Genomic DNA, 16,699 nt, shown 5'->3' on the forward strand with positions numbered 1-16,699 from the left:
GAGGAGGAGGAGGAGGAGGAGGAGTATACTAAATACCATCTAGCCAGAAGAAAGATATGGATGGTAAACTCATGAAAGAAAACACAAAACTAACAAAGAGATGTGATACAATAGTGAGAAAAGACTTCTACTTTCATGATTTTTGCTATTGTTTTCTCTGTGAACAGTAAAAAAGCTGACGAAATATCCACTTGTCCTAATAATTTCCCCCTTTTTTTTTGCTTTTTTGAGGGGGGAAGGTAGGGAAATTGGGGATAAGTGACTTGGAAAAGGTCAAACTACTAGTTTTTGTGTTATGTGTGAGGCCGGATGTGAACTCAGGTCCTCCTGACTCTAGGGCCAGCACTTAAAAATTTCACTTTTAAAAAATGAATAAAGTAATGAGAAGGACTATGATTCTGATCTTGATCCTGACTCATAAGTATCAGCTTGATGACTAAGCATAAATAACAGGAATCTTGGGTAAACTACCCCATCTTAGAGTTCATGGTAAATAAGGCAGGATAAATTTTGTATCATCATCAATCTATGTGTACATTACTGGAAAGTGTACTACCAAGGTGTAGCAGCAAGCACCCCAGTGTCCCCAGGGTTGCTGCCAACACAGGTTCTTGGATCTGCTTTGTTAAAGGAAAGCAATGCAAAATGGGTTAACAAGCTTACTTTAATCAGTCAAATATGTATCGTTTACCCAATTCAGGGGAAAAAGGTCAGCACCCCGAACTTCAGAATGTGCAGACAGAATTATCAAAAGAGAGAAACAGATCAAGTAGACAGCTTTCCAAACTGCCTAACCATTATATCCATACCAAATCAACATCTGGGTTTCAACATCTGGGTTTTTCAAAGCCAGGGAGGGGGGCGGCTCTTGACAACGGCTTCCCAGAGTTTCACCTGATCAAATCACAGAACACTTCTTAAACTGAGCTCCCCAAAACAAAGGTACACATCAGGGCTTATAAAGCCTTCTCCTGGCTCAGAGAATGTAACAACCTTATTGACTCACTGCCCAATCAAAAAGCATCTACTGAAAAACAAGCCTCCCACCCCAGGCTACAGGTGCACTTTAGCCTAGGGGCAGGGAAGATCTTTAAAATTTACATTCCCATTACACAAGGTAAGTGAATTTATTATTTATTAATGGCATTCAGAACAAATCACTGTAACTGATGATGTGGTGCTGGCTAGTGGAGAACTCATGTTTTCTTGGTATTAAATGGTAAGCCCAAAATTAGCACAAGTAGCAGAGAACTGATGCATAATTTGTTGTATCTCAGGTTCAGAAGATGAATCAAGTGCACAATCATCAATAAACAAAAAATCATGCACCTACTGTCCCCTCCACTTCAGTTTTGACTTGTACTATTTTCAAGGTAAATAATTTACTGTCACTGTGGTAGTTGACATTGATTCCGTCTTCGTGATCACTGAAAGCATCAAACAATAGTGCTAAAAACATCATACCAAAAAGCATGGAAGCAAGCACACATACAGACTTGCTTCCCACACTGGTTGACTGCCAGAGGGTGAAGGCATTAACCAGAATCCATGCAAGCATGCCATCATGAAACCGGTGTACTATACTGATGAGCTTCTCTGATTGAGGAAGATAGGAATGTGATAAAAGACAATGTAACAAAAAAAGATTTATCCAACTCATTTTGCAACTAGAAGGTATCAGAACAGGTTTTCTGGAAGAGGTGACACCTGTTTTCGATCCTGAAAAAAGGTAAGAATAATAAAAGGCAGAAATGAGAAGGGAAGCCATTTCAGGTACCAGAACCAAGGCTGAAGGTAGGATTCTCTAAATAAACCATCATATCACATGCAAAGAGTGATAGTTCTTTTCATCAATGCCTATTCCAATTTCTTTTTATTATCTTATTACTGAGGTTAAATTTCTCACACAATATTGAATAAGAGTTGTGATAATATACATCTTTGTTTGACCCCCAATCTTATTGCAAATGTTTCTAGCTTTTCCCCATTACAAACAAAGCTTGTTGGTGGTTTTAGATAGATGCTACTTTTCATTTTAAGGAAAATGTTTATTTCTAGTGTTCTTAAGAGGAATGGATTCTATATTTTCTTAAAAGCTTTTTTCTGCATCTAATTAAAAAATAATAAGATTTCTGCTAATTTTGTTATCAATGTAGTAAATTATGCTGATAATTTTCCTATTGTCAAACCAGTCCTATATTCCTGGTATAAATCCCACCTGATCATAGTGTATTACATGTGTGATATGTTACTGCAATCTCTTTGCAGATATTTTATTTAAAATGTTTGCATCAGTATACATTAGGAAAATTGAGGTACAATTTTCTTTCTTCATTTTGGTTCTTCCTGCTTTAGGAATCAGAATCATAATTATATGGTGAAAAGAAGTTGGTAGCACTCTTTTATCTATTTTTCTTTTTTTAAAGCAATTGGGGTTAAGTAACTTGCTCAAGGTTACACGGACAGGTGTTTCAGAGTGGGTGCTAAGTATCTGAGCCCAGATTCGATCCCCCAGGTCATCCCGACACTGGGGCTGGTGCTCTTACTCTCTGTGCTACCTGGCTGCCCCTCTTTATCTATTTTCCAAAAATATTTTATACAGTATTGTAATTGTGTTATTTAAATGTTTGGAAGAATTCACTTGTAAATCCATCTGGACATGGAGATTTATTTTCCTAAGAGAGCTCCTTGATTGCTTATTCAAATTCTTTTTTCTGAAATGAGGTTAAGTATTTTGTTTTCTGTTAATCTGTGTAATTTACATTTTTGTAAATCATCCAATTCACTTGAAATATTAGATTTAAAGGCACACAGTTGGGCAAAAGAACTACTAATAATTGCCTTAATTTCATCTTTGGTGGTTATGAATTGATCTTTTTAAATTTTTAATACTGTAATATGGTTTCTTCTTTTTCATGTAATCAAGTTAAGCAAAGGTTTATGTATTTTATTTTTTTTCTTAAAAATTGCTATTTATTAGTTCAATAGTCTTCTCAATTTCAATTTTATTAATATCACCTTTGATTTTCAGAATTTCTAACTTGGTATTTAATTGGGGGTTTTAAATTTGTTCTTTATCTACCTTTTTTTAGTTTCAAGCCTAATTAATTTATACCTTCTTTCTCCATTTTATCCATGTAACCATTGAAAGATATAAAATTTTCCCTAAGAAATGCTTTGGCTGCATCCCAATAGTTTTGGTACATTATGTTATAATTCTATCTGCTGAAGATATTAAATGTTTCTATGATTTGTTTTTTGATGCACTCATTCTTTAGTATTAGCTTATTTAGTTTCCAATTAATTTTTAGTCAATCTTTTCATGACCTTTTGTTCCATGTAATTTTTAAAAATCATGTTCTGAAAAGGATGCATTTAATATTCCTGCCTTTCTACATTTGAATGTGAGGATTTCATGCCCTAGTATGTGGTCAATTTTTTTTGTGTAGGTTTCATTGAGAAAAATAAATATTCCTTTTTATACCCATTCATTTTTCTCCAGATATCAACCATATATAACTTTTCTAAAATACTATTTACCTCTTTAACTTCTTTCTTGTTTATTGTTTGGTTAGATTTATCTAGTTCTGAGAAGTGGAGGGGGAGATCTGTCACTAGTATAATTTTGCTTTCTATTTCTTCCTGTAACTCACTTAATTTCTCTTTTAAGACTTTGGATGGAGGGCAAAGTCAAGATGGCAGAGCAGAAACAGGACTTTCACAGGGCTCCAGCTTCACCTCCTCCAATTCAGGTAAAAAATGACACCAGACAAACTTTGGAGCTTCAGAACCCACAAAATGACAGAGAGACATTAACCTCCCACTGAAGACAGCCCAGCTGGCCAGCAGGAAGGGGCAAGCTAGGCTCTCTGGGAGCCAAGCCCAGACCTGCTCAAGCAGGAGGATTTAGCCTTGGGGAGGCCTGACCAGCTGCTGGCTGGAGGGACTTCAGATCACCAGGCGCTGGGGCATTTTTCGGAATTAAAACCCATAGATGGCAAAGACAAAGTGAGAGATCAGTGTAGAATTTGCAGTAACAGAGAATTCAGGAGTGTGGTCCAGCCTTTGTGCCCAGGGAAAGAAGCAGTTAAGGCTCCACAGGAGTGCACCCACCCTCCACTTGGCTGCTTCAGAGCCCCAGGCCTGCAGATTGTAGGGGGACCAAGCACCCAAACTGAGGAATAATCGCTCTTGCTCTAACCTGCTTGGATCTGGATCACACTTTTGGGTGGAGGTCCTGGGGTACATGATGCAGTTTGCCAGAGATTGTTGAGGCTTCAGAAAGGGCCCCCAACTAATAGCTACAGCAACTGCAATAACCCCAGCGATTGGGATAAAACTCCCCCTCCAGGTAGCAGAGGTCGACTGTGGCAAAAGGTTCAAAAGTCAAGTAATTGAGAGGAAACATGAGCAAGAAAGGAAGCAAAAAAACAGAGGAATCTGACATTGGACTCCTATTTTTGCAACAAAAAAGGATCAAAGCATGGAACAGGAGGAAGACAACAAAGTCAAAACTTCTGTACCAAAAGCTTCCAAGAAAAACACAATCTTGTTACAGGCCATAGAGGAGCTTAAAAAAGATTTTGAAAACCAAATAAGAGAAGTGGAGGAAAAATTGGGAAGAGAAATGAGAACACTGCAAGAAAATTATTAAATGAGAGTCAACAACATGACTGAAGAAAATAACATATTAAAAAAATAGACTAACCCAGATGACAAAAGAGGCTCTAAAAGAAAATGAGAAGAATGCCTTAAAAAGCCAAATTTACCAAATGTAAAAAAGAATTTCAATAGCTCACTGAAGAAAATTATTCCTTCAGAATTAGATTGGAGCAAATGGAAGCTAGTGACTTTATGAGAAATCAAGGCACTATTAAAGAGATCCAAACAAATGAAAAACTAGAAGGCAATGAAGAAATAAAAGGCAATGTGAAATATCTTATTGGAAAAACTATTGACCTAGAAAATAGATCTAGGAGAGATCATTTAAAACTTATTAGACTACCTGAAAGCTATGATAAAAAAAAAACCAAGAAATCATCCTTCAAGAAATTCTCACAGAAATTTGCCCTGATGTTTTAGAACCAGAGGGCAAAACAGAAGTTGAAAGAATCCACCAATCACCTCCTGAAAAACATCCCCCCCAAAAACTCTTAGGAATATGATATCCAAGTTGCAGATTCCCCAGATCAGGGAGAAAATATTAAATGCAGCCAGGAAGAAACAATTTCAATATTGTGGAAACACAATCAGGATAACACAGGATCTGGCAGCTTCTACCCTGAGGGATCGAAGGGCTTGGAATATGATATTCTGGATGTCAAAGGAGCTGGGAGTAAACCAAGAAACACCTACCCAGCAAAACTGAGTATCATGTTTCAGGGGGGAATATGTTTATTCAGTTGAATAGAGAACTTTCAAGAATTCTTGATGAAAAAAACAGAGTTGAATAGAAAATCTGAGCTTCAGATACAAGAAGCAAGAGAAGCATGACAAGGTAAACAGGGAAAAGAAATCATAAGGAACTTATCAAAGTTGATTTACATTCCTCCACTGAAAAATGGTAAGTGTAACTGATGAAACTTTTATCAGTAGGAGAATAGTTGAAGGGAATAGAATTGTGTGCATGTATGTGTATAAATGTATCTATGTGTGTTTATATATTATATATACATATATGTATACATGTATGCGGATATGTATCCATATATATATGTCTATATAGGAGGGTTTATGGGCATTTGAATACATATGTGAATGTGTATATATGTTTACAGGTATACATAGAGAGAGGGCACAGGACTGATTTAATAGGAAGGAATAATACTTAAAAGGTGAAATAAAGTGATGAGAGAGTCATTTAATGAGAGAAGGGGAGAGACAGAATGGGGTAAATGATGTCGTACAGAAGAGGCAAGTGAAAACTGTTACAATGAAGTAGAAGAAAATGGGTCAACCTATTCTCATTGAATTTGGCTTGAGGAGGGAATGAAATACACCCTAAATAGGCGATCGCACCCTACAGCAGAGTAGGGGGTAAGGGGATGAGAGGCGGGATAATGGAAAGGAGGGCAGGCTGGAGGTGAGGGAAGCTGGAAGCACCCACTTCTGAAAAGGGACAGGATCAAAGTAGAGAATAGAACAAGTGGTGGGTGGGATAGGATGGAGAGAAAAAGAGTCAGTCTTCCACAATATATCCACTAAGGAAATGGTTTGCATAGCTACACATCTGCTATCTATATTGAATTACTTATATTCCCAAGAAAGGTGGGTGATGAGGGAGGAATGGAAAGAATCTGGAATTCAAAGTTTAAAATCAAATGTTTAAATATACGATGATGATGATTGTCATTATTATCATTATTATTATTTTACATGTAACTGTGAGATGAGATATACAGGCACTGGGGCCACAGTGCCCTACTGGAAGTTGGAGGGAGTATGGGGGAGAGCAGATTGGATGAGGAAATATTGTGTGGGATCACAATTTTGGTGCGGTGGGTAGGCAAAAATGGGGAGAAAATTTGTAACTCAAAATCTTGTGGAAATGAATGATGTAAACTAAAAGATAAAGAAGAGAGAAAAATTTAAAAAAATAATTTGGATGCTATACCTTTTTGTGTGTATGTGTTTAGTATTTATATTACATCATTTTCTACGGTACCTTTTAGCAGGATGCAGCTTTCTTTCTTATATCTCTTAAATAGATAATTTTTTGCTTTTACTTTGTCTGAGATCAGGATTGCTAACCAATGCTTTTTAAAAAATAACTTCAGTTGAAGCATAAAACATTCTACTCCAGCCTTTTACCTTTGCTCTGTATGGAACTCTCTGCTTCAAATATGATTCTTATAAACAACATATTCTAAGTTCTCATTTTTTAATCCACTCTGCTGTCTTCTTCCATTGCATGGAAGAGTTCATACCATTCACATTCACTATTATGATTACTAAATGTATCTTTTTCACCATCCTGTTTTCCACTATGTCTATTGTTTTATCTTTCCTTCCTTCCTTCCTTCCTTCCTTCCTTCCTTCCTTCCTTCCTTCCTTCCTTCCTTCCTTCCTTCCTTCCTTTTTCTTTCTTTCTTTCTTTCTTTCTTTCTTTCTTTCTTTCTTTCTTTCTTTCTTTCTTTCTTTCTTTCTTTCTTTCTTTCTTTCTTTCTTTCTTTCTTTCTTTCCATTTGCACTACAGTTTTACTTTTCACCACTGCTTCCCTGAATATACCCTCCCTTCTAATGATCCCTTCTCTTTTCTTTCCCTTTTCATTTCTGCTTGTTCCATCCATTCTTCCCTCCCTTCTATCCACTTCTTTTCTTTCTCCTCTCCCCTACTATTTTTAATAGGGTAAGATGGAATTCCATATATAAATGACTGCATATTATTCCCTCTTTGAGCAAAATCCAATGCAAGTAATGTTCAAACAATGCTTGCTTCCTTCCTTACTTTCCCTCTACTGTAATAGGACTTTATGCCTCTACATGTAATATAATTTATCATTTCCTGCCTTTTCTTTTCATCTTCTGCCAGTATAATCCTTTTTCAACAATTTAATTTTTTATCATTACATGAAAATCAACTTTTACCCACAACCTCTATCTATATGTACCCCTTCTACATGTCCTAATAAATATACATTTCTCAAGAGATATAGGTATCATCTTCCCAGGTAGGGATGCAAATAGTTCAACCTTATTTAATGATATGATTTTTTTCTTTCCTTTTTTACCTTTTTATGTTTCTCTTGAGAATTGTATTTGAAAATCATATCTTCTATTCAGCTCTGGTGTTTTCTCTTCCTTCGGGAAAGTTTAGAAGTCCCGGTTTTTGAGGGTGGAGTCAAGAAGACAGAGTAGAAACAGGACTTCCCCAGGAGCTCTGGTTCACCTCCCCCAATTCATGTAAAAGGTGACTCTGAAGAAACACTGGAGCTACAAAATCTACAAAATGACACAGAGAAGCCAACCTCCCACTGAGAACAGCTCAGCAGGCTGGCAGGTATCAGACAGTGCAGAGCTCTGGGAGCTGACTCTAGGCCCCTGCAAGCCTGAGGCTTTAGCATCATGGGAGGCCTGACCAGCCACCAGCTGGAGGGATTTCAGTCACCAGTAGATGTGGTGTTTTCTAGAATTATCAACACATAGATGCTAAGGACAAAGTGAGATGTCAGCACAGTGTGGACTTTGGGATCCACTACATGGGAGTACAGTCAACTTTTGCCCCTGGGGCAAGAAGTGGCTGAGGTACTGCAGCTATGCAGCTCCAGCCATGTGGCTGCTTCAGCTCCTGGCCTGCAGATTTTAGGGCAACCAAGCAAGCAGTCTGAGGAGTAAATCGCTCTTGCTTTATCTTGCTTTGATCTGGATTGTGATCAAGGGTGGAGGTCCTGGGGTAAGTCACTAGCTTGCCAAAGCATGTGGAGGCTTCAGAGAGGGCACAAAACTAATACTTTTGGCAGCTGAGAAAACCCCAGCATTTGGGACAAAGCTTCCCTGTCTGGGGGTGGAGTCCTACACTGGCAAAAATCCCAATAGTCAAGTAATTGAGTGGAAATACGAGTAGACAAATGAAGCAAAACAAACAGAGCAACCGAACTTTAGATGCCTATTTTGGGGAGAAAAAGAATCAAAGTATGGAACAGGAGGAAGACAGAAGTCAGAACTCCTGCACCAAAAGCTTCCAAGAAAAATATAAGCTGGTTACCGACCATAGAGAACCATACGAAGGATTTTGAAAAGCAAATAAGAGAAGTGGAGGAAAAATTGGGAAGAGAAATAGAATGATGCAAGAAAATTATGAAATGAGAGTCAACAACATGACTGAAGAAAATAACACCTTAAAAAATAGATTAACTCAAATGGCAAAAGAAGCTCAATAAGCCAATGAGGAGAAGAATGCCTTAAATAGCCGAATTTGTCAAATGGAGAAAGAATCTCAAAAACGTACTGAAGAGACTAATTCCTTCAGAATTAGATTGGAGCAAATGGAAGCTACTGACTTTATGAGAAATCGAGATACTATTAAATAAATCAAAACAAATGAAAAACATAGAAGGCAATGTGAAATATCTCATTGGAAAAAAAAATAAGCTGACGTGGAAAATAGATCCAGGAGAGATCATTTAAAATTATTGGAATACCTGAAAGCCATGATCAAAAAAAGAACCAAGAAATAATCCTTCAAGAAATTCTCAAGGAAAATTGCCCTGATATTTTAGAAACAGAGGGAAAAAATAGAGTTTGAAAGAATCCACTAATCAACTCTTGAAAAACATCATTTTTCAACGATGGTTCCAGAATTCCCAGATCAAGGAGAAAATATTATAAGCAGCTAGGAAGAAAGTATTTGAATGTTGTGGAAACACAATCAGGATAACACAGTATCTGGCAGCTTCTAGACTAATGTATTGAAGGGCTTGGAATATAATATTCTGGAGGTTGAACGAGCTGGGATTAAAACTAAGAATCACCTGTCCAGCAAAACTAAGCATCATGTTTTGGGGGAAAATATGGTCATTCAGTGGAATAGATGACTTTCAAGCATTCTTGATGAAAAAAACAGAATTGAAGAGAAAATTTGTCATTCAAATACAAGAAGCAAGAGAAGCATGAGAATGTAAACAGGGAAAAAAATCATAAGGAACTTATCAAAGTGGAACTATTTACATTCCTACATGGGAAAATGATAATTGTAACAAAAGAAACTTTTCTCAGTGTGAGAATAGTTGAAGGGAATATATATATATATATATTTGTCTTTATAGGATGGTATATGGGCATATAAATACATATGTCAATGTGTGTATATATGTTTACAGGTATACATACAGATAGAGTGTGCAAGACCAATTTGGTAGGAAGGTATGATACTTAAAAGGTGAAGTTAAGAGGTGAGAGAGGAATATAATGAGAGGAGATGGGAAGAGACAGAATGGGGTAAACTATCTCATATAGAAGAGGCAAGGGGAAAATGGTTACATTGGAGGGGAAGAAGAGGAAGGCAAAATGGAATGGGTCAACCTTATTCTCATTGAATTGTGCTTAGGGAGGGAATGACATACACACTAAATAGGGTGTCTCACCCTACAGGAGAGTAGGGGGGAAAGGGATGGGAGGGGGACAAAGGAAAGCAGGGCAGGTTGGGGGGAGGGAATTTGGAAGAACCCGCTTTTGAAAAGAGCAGGATCAAAGTAGAGAAAAAACAAGTGGGAAATGGGATAATAGAGAGGGAAATATAGTCAGTATTTAATAATATATTCACTATGGAAATGTTTTGCATAACTACACATGAACAGTCTATACTGAATTACTTATCTTCCCGGTAAGGATGGGTGACAAGGGAGGAAGGGAATGAATATGGAATTCAAAGTTTTAAGACCAAATATACATATATATATATATATATATATAATTTTACATGTAACTAGGAAATAAGATATACAGACACTGTGGCATAGAGATTCACTGTGCCTTACTGGAAACTCGAAGGGGGTATTGGAGAAAACATGGGAGAGAGCACTCTGGAGGAGGGATTATCCAGTAGGATTGCTATTTTGCAGTGGTCAGTAGGGGAAAAACAGGGAGAAAATTTTTAACTCAAAATCTGGCAGAAAGGAATGCTGAAAACCAGAAGTTAATAAAGCATTTGATTAAAAAAAAGAAGTCCCCTATTTCATTAAATGTAACATCTCCTCCTCTGAAATTTTATGCTCAGTTTTGCTGGGTAGTTCATCCTTGTTTGTAATTCAAGCTCCTTTACCTTCTGGAATATCATATTCCAAGCCCTCTGATCCTTTAATATAAAAATTGCTAAATCCTGAATATTCCTGACTGTGGTTACACAATATTTAAATTATTTCTTTCAGGTTACTTATAATATTTTCTTCTTGATTATAATTCTGGAATTTGGTTATAATTTTCCTTGGTATTTTCAATTTGCCATCTCTTTCTGGAAGTGATCAGTGGATTCCTTCAATGACTATTTTAAATGCTATTTCTAGGACCTAAAGATAGTTTTCTATAGGCAAAGAAAAGGAGAAACATTCAAACACAGAAAGTTGTTATGGAAATAGAGAACACCAGGGTGCATTCACAGTGGGGCATATCATGAAAGCAAAGAAACTCTTCTAACCCAAAGGGTAGCATCAAATGGTCACCTGCCCAAAAAGAATTTATAGAATTACTTTAAAAAGACTTTAAAAGTCAAATGAGCCCAGAATATCAAGGGAATTAATGAAAAGAAATGATAGGTAAGGGGGCCTGGTTATATCAGATTTTAATCTGTATTATAAAGCAGCAGTCATCAAAACTACATGGTACTGTCAGAGGAATACATTAGTGGATCAATGCAATTGACGGGGAACACGAGACTCAGCAGTCAATGACTATAGTAATCTACTGTTTGATAAACCCAAAGAACCCAGTTTTGGGGATAAGAACTCTCTATTTGACAAAAACCCCTAGGAAAACTGGAATATAGTATGGTAGAAACTGGGCATAGACCATTATCTAATACTGTATACCAAAATCAAGTCTAAATGGGGGCATGATCTAGGTATAAAAGTTGATACTCTAAGCAATCTGGCAAAGCAAGGAATAGTTTACCTGTCAGATTTGTGAAGAGGGGAAGATTTTATGAACAAAAAAGAATTAGAAAATATTTCAAAATGAAAAATGGATCATTTTGATTACATGAAATTGAAAAGCTTCTGTACAAACAAAGCCAATGTAACCAATATTAAGCGGGAAGTGGAAAATTGGGACAGAATTTTTACAGCCAATATCTCTGATAAAGGCCTCATTTCTAAAATATACAAGAGAATCAAGTCAAATCTAGAAGAATAACTCATTCCCCAATTGATAAATGGTGAAAGATATTAACAGGCAGTTTTCAGAGGAAGGAATTAAAGATATCTATAAGCATATATAAAAATGCTCTAAATCACTATGGTTTAGAGAAATACAAATCAAAACACTTCTGAGGTACCACATATCACCATTCAGATTGGCTAAGATGACAAAACAGGAAAATAACACATGCTGGAGAGGATATGGACAAATTGGAACACTAATTCATTGTTGGTGGAGTTGTGAACTGACTCAACCATTCTGGAGAGCAATCTGGAACTATACCCAAAGGGCTATAAATAATTTCAAACCCTTTGACCCAGCTATACCACTTCTAGGGTTGTATCCCAAAGAAATCTTAGAAGAGGAAGACACATATGTACAACAAATATTTAAAGCAGCTCTTTTTGTGGTGGCAAGAATTGGAAATTAAGGGTATGCCTATCAATTGGGGAATGGCTGAACAAGTTGTGGTATATGCATGTAATGGAATATTATTGTGCTATAACAAATGAGAAGATGGACTTCATATTCACCTGGAGAGGCTTATACAAATTAATGTTGAGTGAGAAGAGCAGAACCAGGAGGAATTTGTACTCAATTAGAGACACGATGTATGTGTGACAACCAACTTTGATAGACTGGACTCTTCTCAGCAATGCAGAGTTAGAAGTCAGCTTCAAAAGACTCATGATGGAGAGAGATGTCTACATTCAGAGAAAGAACTAGAAAGAAGAGAGTTTGAATGCAGTTTAAAGCAAACTACCTCCTCTCTGTCTTTTTCTTCTTTGGTTTTGTTTCCTCTTTCCCATTTTGCAGTCCATCTATTACAATCCTTCTTTATAACCTGACTAATGTCTAATGTGACACTATTTGCATAACCTATACTTGACTGTATGACGCCATGGCGGTGTTGGGGGGGAGGTAAGGAAGGGAAGAAAATTTGAACCTCAAGGAATTGTGGAATTGAATCCTGTAAAATAAAAGTAAACAAATTAATAAAGACCAAAAAAAAATCAAATGAGCGAGATGGAGAAAAACTAAAAAAATAAGAACAATTCAAGAAAAACAAGAAAATTACGAAATAAATATCAGCAAATTAGAAAAGAAGATCCAGATACCTTGAAAATTAGAATTGTGCAAGATGAAGCCATTAAAACTACAAGAGTTTAAGAAATAATTAAGCAAAATATGAAGAATGAAAAAATTATTAGAGAAAGGACATCTTATAAGAAAAAAATACTTATCTGGACAGCAAATCAAGAGAAAACATAATAATTATCAGACTACAAGAAGGCTATGATAAAAAAATGAATCTTCATACAATAATAGAAAATAATAATTAAAGAAAATTGTCCTGAAGCATTAGAGTAAGGGGAGAATGTAGAAATCAGAAAAATCCATTGGTCACCACTAGAAAGAGATTCAGTGAGGAAAACTCATAAAACTTTTGCAGTTGAATTTCCAAAGTCCCAACGCAAGGATAAAATATTAAGAAGTACAAGAAAAGAAAAAACAATTTAAACACGATGTCACAATTATAATCACATGAGACACTAAAGGACTACATATCTTGGAAAGCTATATATTGAATAGCAAAATAATTGTGGTTCTGGCTGAAAATATCATGCCAACAAAGTTAAGCATAATCCAGAATGAAAAAAAAGAATGGACATTTGGTCAACTCTAAAACTTCCAGGCCTTTGTTTTTTAAAAAAATGAACTTAATAGAAGATTTGACATATAAGAGTCAAGAGAAATACTGATTACAAGGGATTCAATAAGGACAGACCATCTTCCTTTTATGTGTGTGAAATGTAAAACATATGTCTAAAATTGTCATGAGTAATTGGTCAGTTTGTAAGAAAGTTTGAAGTAGACCTGAGCATGTTATGACTTGAGAAAATAAAATCATCTATTAACAGTGAAAAAGAGTAGCAAGTATCCCATATAAATGAGGTGCAAGAGGAAAAAACTGACACAGAATTAAATGCAGGAGGAGGCAACCAGTTTCCATCAGGAATGGATTCAAGAGGGAGCAATATTACATACATACATAGATTCACATATATACATATACATCTATCTATCTATGTGTATGTATAAAAGTCTTCTAAATTCATAATAAAACTGCAATTGGATAGGGAGGGACACAGGATAAGTGAGGGGTCCCTAGAGTGGATGGTGAAGGAACAGCTTAAAAAGGAGTATAGCAGGGTGTTTAGATTTATGGAAATGGGAGGAAATGGGAGGGATCTTGGAAAGGGCGTAGGCTAAGAAATAGGAGAGCAAGGTAGCAAGTAGAAGTAAATTAGAAGAGTCAGGAAGGACAGGAAATAAAAGATACACACAAACATAGAAAGAAAGTTCAGGTACATAATTTGTTACACAATGTATATATGTGTATATATGTATGTATGTATATATCTATATATAAATATTTCCCCACTTAAGTGTAGCCTTCCGGGGGAGGGGGAGGTGGGAAGGAAGGGGGGGAAAAGAACAAAGTAAATGAACAGAGAGAACAAAAGAAAACTTACAAGAAAGTAAAGAAAACACAGTCAGCTCTCAATAACACATGTAGTATTTATCATACAGGCTTTCTTGAAATGAAAATTTGCTGCTACACATTGTGAATCCTCTCTTATGTTCTGTTGTACACATGACATGCTTTTTGTTTTTCTTTTCATAGTTGATATTTAAATGTCAATATTTAAGTTTATCATGTTTTTATTTATTCTGTTTTTGGATCTGAAATTAAAAAAATTAAAATAAAAACAATAGGCAAACACAGATTTTTCTAAGATGCTTAAACCAAATTTCATCAGAGTATTTGAGTCACTGAAAACCTCTGAGTATCTCATAAGAAATTCATTGCTTTTATATCTGGCAAAGAATTACAAAAAAAGTTATTTCTCCCCATCTGCTTAAAAGCAAGCAAATATCCCTCTAATTCATTAATAAAATTGCTAATCCATTAACAATTTCCAAATGTGATGACAAATAAATGGTAACTGACAAGCATTTTCTCTTTTGTTACCCAATATTAATGAAGGTAAGTCTATATACATACATACATACATATATGTGTATATCTTATATACCTTTCTATGTTTTTGCTGGTTCTTTCAATCTAAAATATGTTTTTCTGCCCTTTATGCAAATATAAACACAGTAAACCATAATATTTTGTTCACCCCATTTGTTAGAACTTGTTTATACAGCTGTGCTATGCACATTACTCTCACGGTATTGTGAACATGCCCAGTAAATTGGGCTGATTTAGTTTTCTAATCCCCGGTTTAATTTGCCATAGTCATATGGACTCAGTTACAGTTTTCAATTTTAAAAACACCATACTTCACAAAGTAATTTTCTAAGTGAATTTTTTTATTTGTCAGCTAAGGAATAACAATTTTTATTTCAGTCTATCAATACAAATGACAGTGGTATCTTTTATAAAAATACTGCAAGCCTAAAATAGAAAAGAAGGAACTATTTTCTTCTTGCTTACATAATAATGATCATATCCCCTTAAGACTCATTGATGCTGCTCACATACTATCTTATAATTATTATGACCACAACCAATGAAATGAAAATATCTTAAGAGCATATAAAATATAAACAAATTTATTTTTTATTAATTTCATATTAGGGAATTCCTCAAGTGGGGATTCCATTCATCTATACAGATTGTAACTCATCTAGGATTCAGTAGATGTCAAAGTCATATAGACATTCAATGAGTTGCTAGTGTCACATAAGCTGTAATTATGAGAGTAAGGATTCAAACCCAACATCTTTCTGATTCAAAAGTTACAATTACTGCATTGTAATTAGCTGTCTCCACTAAAATAAACATTACTATTAATTTTAAAGAAAGCTACATAAATCTCTTAGTCTGAGATATTTCCTACATAATTTTAACTCTTTTCAAGTTATCCAGAAGTCATCTAGGAAGTACATTTTTCTTTGTCTGACCAATTGTTTTTAGTTTATAGATAGTATGAATTGTCCTCAAACTCAAACAATCCCTTGAAAAATCGTTTTTTTAGAGGAGTCAAGATGGCAGAGTAAAAACAGGACTTCTGCTCGGCTCTGGCTTCCACCTCCTCCAATTCATGTAAAAAATGACTAGACAAACTTTGGAGCTACAAAACCCACAAAATGACAAACAGAAGCCTACCTCCCACTGAAGACAGCTCAGCAGGCCAGCAGGAAGGGGCAAGCTCGGCTCTCTGAGAGCAAAGCCCAGCCCTGCTCAAGCAGGAGGTTTTAGCCTCAGGGAGGCCAGACCAGCGGCCAGCTGGAGGGACCTTAGATCACTAGCAGCTGTGGCAGTTTCCAGAATTATCAACACAGATATGCCAAAGACAAAGTGAGAGACTCTGCAGCAACAGGGATGTTGGGAGTGTTGTCTAGCCTTTGCTCCCAGGGGAAGAAGCAGTTGAGGCTTCACAGGAGTGCAGTCACCCTCCACTTGGCTGCTTCAGAGCCCCAGGCCTGCAGATTGTAGGGGGACCAAGCAACCGGTCTGATGGGTGTTCACTCTTGCTTTAACCTGCTTGGATATGGATTACTCCTTTGGGTGGTGGTCCTGGGGTGCATGATGCAGTTTGCTAGAGCTTGTTGAGGCTTCAGAGAGGGCCCCCAATTAATAGCTACAGCAGCTGCAAAAATGCCAGAGATTGGGATAAACCTCCACCCTCCTGGTAGCAGAGTTTGACTGAGGCAAAAGGCTCAAAAGCTAAGTAATTGAGTGGCAACATGAGCAAGAAAGGAAGCAAAAAAACAGAGGAATCTGACATTGGACTCCTATTTTCGCAACAAAAAAGGATCACAGCATGGA

At 36.3% G+C, this 16,699-nt stretch overlaps 1 protein-coding gene across 1 annotated transcript in view; it reads right to left on the minus strand.

Moving 5' to 3' along the window:
• Positions 1-16,699, minus strand: part of LINGO2 (leucine rich repeat and Ig domain containing 2) — a 1,702,561-nt gene that overhangs the window by 1,393,811 nt on the left and 292,051 nt on the right. The gene's annotated exons all lie outside the window — the stretch shown is intronic.

The sequence above is a fragment of the Petaurus breviceps genome, unplaced genomic scaffold, assembly GCF_028583685.1.
Source record: "Petaurus breviceps papuanus isolate PSGF00001 unplaced genomic scaffold, PetGlider_PUasm1.0 125, whole genome shotgun sequence".
Classification (NCBI taxonomy): Eukaryota; Metazoa; Chordata; class Mammalia; order Diprotodontia; family Petauridae; genus Petaurus; species Petaurus breviceps.